Raw genomic sequence first — 6,000 nt, 5'->3', positions numbered from 1 at the left:
ATACTTTCCTACTCTAATTCTTTTAATCTAAATTAAAATTACCTTTCTTTATTTTCTCTTTTTCTCTGTAATTCTTCCTCTCGTGTTCACATTGCATCCTTAGTTGCATTAGCCTGTCTTCTTTTCTCTCCCTCTTTCCTCTTTCTGCTACTGCAATTGTATATATCTCTCCCTCCTCTTTTCCAATTGCATTTGTTTTTCTTCTCTCTGCAACTGCATTTCTTGCACTCTCTGGCACAATAATTGTCCTATTATTTAACCCATATTAACGGAGAAAATATTATATATGTATTAATTGTTTACAACTATATATTAGTTGTTTAAAGAATTTAAAAAGAAATCAACGATTCTTCTCTCTTCAACTGCATTTTTCTCTCTCTAGCAAAATAATTGTCCTATTATTTAACCCATATTCACAGAGAAAATAGTATCTATGTATTAGTTGTTTACAACTATATATTAGTTGTTTAAAGAATTTAAATTAAAAAAATCAACGATTCCGGTGAGGCAGAAAATGAATTTGATTTGGACAAGATCAAGTCCATAATACAATAAACTGAAAATAAATTTTAAAAAACTAACAAGCAAGCAATGCAAATTATATATATATATATATATATATATATATATATATATATATATATATATATATATATATATATATATATATATATATATATAGCATATGTAATATTTACGTAACAGTTTGAGGCGTATGCACAATTTCGCTGTCAAATCGTTTTAAATGCATTTTATTGCTTGATTCTGTCTCGGTTTGAAACTTTTCTATTACTGACTATTTCCTCCATAGTATCTGTTCAAAAGTTCTATGCATGGATAAGAAGTCTTGTCATATACGCAAAATTTTTAATGCTATGTATGCCTACGTCAGTAAACTCTTATAGAATTAGGAACAATGCCAGCATATTACGACGTGTAAGTCTCCGAGTCACCTGTAAGATGGACATCGTCATATTCTTCACTCTTACAGTCATTTTAAATTAATTATACTATAGGTAAACATACCTATGCGTGTAAAGGAGAGAGAGAGAGAGGTACCATAACCTTGGACTTGGGTTTATGTAATAAAGTTATCAGCGTATATCCATCCTAATTTCTATATATTTGGACCCTAAAACCTGTTTTCATTTCACGGATTATTTGCGCTGGCTGCAAGTCTTGTTATACGTGCAAACATTTTGAAGTATTATATACTCCATGTCCTTAAGCGAGAATACGTTAAATACCAGAATATTAAGAAATATGTTTCCATGAGTCACCTGTAATATGAAAATCATCATATTTACACTAGCATAAACTACAGATTTGTGTGCATGAGAGAGAGAGAGAGAGAGAGAGAGAGACAGAAACAGAGAGCGAAACGTACGTAGTCTTCGTTATATTCCCAGTGGGCGACACATTATAACTCTCTAGCACGTTATATTAAGAAAAAATGAATCATACTGAAGGTAAGCATCATATCTGTGCGCACGAGAGAGAGAGAGAGAGAGAGAGAGAGAGAGAGAGAGTGAGAGAGCAGTATGGGCGTTGGGTACCCTAATTTGGGTTCTTAGCTATAATCCTTGTGGGCGAGAATTTATATCTCTTTAACATTTTTCATATGGATAATATTGTATCCAGGTATAGAATTTCTAGGTTACAGTAATTAAGTTTGTGTAACTATACTTTTTTCAAAATGGAACCATAACAAATTTTGCGTTTAGATTCATTCATCAAAGTTTCTAGCGTAACCATGCTGTCCAGTTCACACGAACGACCTATGAAATGGAGGTGATACAGAGTGGTGGGATAGAAGGAGGGAATTTGGTCAAGGTTTTAAAAAATATTATATCAGAAAGCGGGAAATTATAGTAATAAAGGATGTTTGTGCTTCTGCATGATAACGTCGGAAAATGAGGCATAATGGATGGATGAAATGGCAAAATGGAGGGCAGATGGTTGGATAACAGATGTTTCCAAAATATCATGGTAACCTCTGCAGGAAATAATCAATAACCATCACAAACCAAACAATAATTATTCCTTAAGTAGAGATAATAACTCGATTGAAAAAGCATAGGATTCGTAGAAAATCAGCACATGTTTTTCAAAACCCTACCATGATTCCTTTGCGACAAAGAGCGTGTATTCTTTTCTGTATAAGTGTTCTAGCAAGCACATGAAGAGTAAATGCATAATGATAATGGCTGCAGTGTACATCTTACGAGCAGCGATCAGATGCTTATTTTCTTTCTGTTTATTTATTTTAAATAAAAAATATGCTCTTTCCACCGGGCGCAACTTTGTGGAAACCTTCTCATTGCTGCTAGACAATTCACTTGGTCGAAACGGAACAAAAATTATGCGTTTCGCACCAGCAAGAAGGCAAGAATTTAGCTAGTCATTGTTCGTCGGTCCACGTCGTTCCACATTAACCATTGTTGCATGTAGCTAGCAAAAACCGTTTTATGAACAGTAGTCATCTTGTGAATGAAGCGTTATTGTCTGTAGCAAGCAAACGTTTTTACTACATGTCAGTTGACCTGTTAGGCTTTCGATAGGTTGACTTCCTTGCTATGCAGGTGTCTTGACTTGGGCGAATGCGTATGAATGTATTAAACTGTTAACATTTACACGAGGCATGTCTCACCCGAGGCTGCTCATATCATCCTCAACATTTTTCCAGCTCAATGTAACGATTAATCTGATCGGATCAGTTTCCTTGTGTTGCAAATAGCGGACTGACAGATATTGTCATAGCTAACGACATATGCAAACGGTCAATATGGAAATGACTTCGATCGATTATCCATGGTTAGAGAAGTTGTGCGGTAGCAATGTGCCATTGAATTTAGAGCGCAGAGTGCAAAAATATATAGATCGCTACGAAAACACCCTAAACATCCCTTGTAGTTACCTTGTCGAAACATGATTGCATATAGTAACATTGTCTCTCCCGCTTAGGATTTCAATGAGTTAGCTGATCACAAAGGCTGACAAGCAGAGACACATTACCTTCCAGCGTGATTTAAAATATGAATAAAACACTTGTTTAACAGATTAACAATAACAGGATACTTGTATAAATAGCCTTGATTTGTTCTTGTCATCGTTATTAAATGCATTTAGCACATCTCATTACAGCAAAGTTAATAATGCGGTCTATAACGTTTAATAAAACAAAAACTGTTTTTGTTAAATTCCAAATTGTTGGTAATGTACCCGACGTATTTCTTGTTCTTTAGGTCAATGTACTAACAGTAGCGAATTGTGTTATGTCCTCGTTTAATACCGTGACAGTTTTGTTAATGCATTCGAACAACACTTTATCTTGTAATAACCGGGAGTGTAACATATCGCAGCAGTTTGAAGCAATCCTTTGCAATGAATCAGCATATCTTCGGCTTTATAGAATGTTTCATGTGTAATCCCTCTATTCGTGTTACGCAGTCTTCAATAGTCTCTTGAAATGATTCATTTAACCTGGTTTCTGTACACCAACTATACTTGAGAGTGTTTGAGTTCAATCATTGGTTAGTTCAAGGTAACTTAAATTAGCATGCTATTCTGGTTTCATTTTAGCTCTTGCAAAATCGAGGTTAATTATCACGCACGATTTTGAAAGCGATCCGATTTCATCAACTGTACAGTTTTCTTTAGGCCCTGTGTTACATCGCAGTCGGTTATATAGTGCCATTTACATCGAGAGGTAATAATCTTAGTTTCCGATGCTATGAAACCTCTTACCCCTATTTCATAAAAAAATCTTTGTTGGCACAATGACTTAAATGTTGTATAAGTACATGCAATATGGTGTGTTCTGCCTGTTAGTTACACCTTGATAACCTTCATCAATATTTGTGCCTTTAAAATGAAATGTATTTGGAGTTATTCAAATATAAGAAACATTTACTTCTTGTACTGGATTTTTTGTAGCCCATATCCTGTGATCAAGTTTTGCATCCAACGTCGAAAATGGATCTGATTTTTAAAAACTACATTTAAAATAGATTTACTGATAAAAGGTGTGTTCTGTTCATCATATTATATTGACGGGAAAACGGTTAACCAAACTATTATTGTTGAAATAGTTGTGGCGTCTCATCATAACAGGTAATACTAATTTGTGATTTTGCAAGAAACTGCGGTATTGAGATGTCATTCCAGCTATGCCAGACAGAGCAATTGTTTCTATTTTTAATTATGAGAAACATTCAACATGATTTTCATACATAACACTTAGTAACCCGAATCCTGGGATCAGGTTTTGCATCTAACGTTGGAATTTTGTTCTCAATTTGTACAAACGGACCAAACAAAATGTGCTTGTGTTTACGAAGTTTTCAAGTCTAGTAGAGTTGGATTTTTTTTTTTATGAAAAAAAGAACCTGAAACACTTCTTAATATATTACTCAAGGAAACAAAATGTTCAATTAAGGAAAATGCATGCATTTAAAATATTATCTTTATTCTAGAAAATGATGCAGATCGGGTCTGTGAAATCTTCTACCCATTATTACGTAATGCTTAGGGTCCCCGGCTGGCCGAGTGGTCTAAAACGCTCTTCATTACCTATCGCTGCCATGTCCCCTCTGTTCACGTTGGTTCGTGTCGGGCTAGGCCAATATGGGTATGTGAAAATGCTTGCCACTAGCTTCCCGTCGGGTCGGTGGTTCTTACAGGAATTACCAGTTATACTGTCTGCCATGTATAGCCTATCGTGTGCTGAGGAATGGAGTTAAACCGACAACAACAATATGACGCGTTTAGTGCATATTTCACGCATGCACATCTGAATCATCTGGATGATTGCTTTTGGTTTGGTATTAAAGATTCCAGGTATCCCTTGATGAGTAAGGGCAATCAATGCATTTTAAGACATGCCACTTATCTGAGTAGTGAAAACGTATCGTGTATTATTGAGGCAGTCACTGGTCACTGTCTTTTATAGATAAACCGAAATTTAATTATCACAGGGCAGTATAGAGACACCACGAAACCAATTTAATTAACTCAATTCCTGTTACGGTGACGTCAAACCGAAAAACATATGTATGGTCATATTTTTGGAATTAACACGTTTTAAACAAGTTTACATTCCCTTAACTGCTTCTGTATGTTTGTTTTTACTAACTGCCCGTATACAGTATGTGTATTTATTAAGATGATAATACTAAAACAAATACGTATGCATTAGAACAATGCATTTGGCATAAGTGGTGAATCAATTCCCATTCACATGTAAGTTAACTCTTATATCTAATATATACAATCAATAACTGTGTCTAATAGATTTGATTTGCAACTACCATGTCGAAATAGGAGTAAGGTGTGCAAATAGTTTTAATTCTTCTGAAAACCAATAATGAGTTATCAATATTAATTTTAATTTTAAGCGTCAGGTCACGTCACTCAGATATAATTTGCCCCCTTCATGCTTACTCTCAACACGTAAAAGTGTGTCCAGTCTTTTGTTTTTTTTCCAATCTTTTAAAACCAAATCATTACTGATTTCTTATTATTAACAAAGTTATGTAATTTTTTGTTTATATTCTGCTTCAGATTTTGGTTTGAAACATACGACCATCCACCAGTCCGACAAATACCTGGATGTAAATGCATTACGTCACTAAGTTTCCGTTTTAGCGAGATTAAACAAGGAATCCCTGTTACCTACTAAGTATAGTATCATAACGTCCGCCGAATTTAATAATATGTATATAATATTGGTAAAGTGAATGTTTACCCTATAAATTAATAAAACCACAACATGAGTGTATGTAGCTTGGAGTATGTATTCAGTTTTGACAGGAGATAAAATAGCACGTATTGAATTACCTGACTCGGCGACACATAAAGGAATTGCGTATGGCTCTCATGTCATAAAAAATTGAAAGCTAGACTGTTTTCAGACGAATGGGAACATCTCTCTCTCTCTCTCTCTCTCGCGCACACACGGGAACACCGAAATACCAGACACAGTATAATTTAAATCTTCCC

Source organism: Sinohyriopsis cumingii, chromosome 17 (assembly GCF_028554795.1).
Source record: "Sinohyriopsis cumingii isolate HCF-2022 chromosome 17, ASM2855479v2, whole genome shotgun sequence".
NCBI classification, from domain to species: domain Eukaryota; kingdom Metazoa; phylum Mollusca; class Bivalvia; order Unionida; family Unionidae; genus Sinohyriopsis; species Sinohyriopsis cumingii.
Note: the sequence above shows the minus strand (reverse complement) of the source record.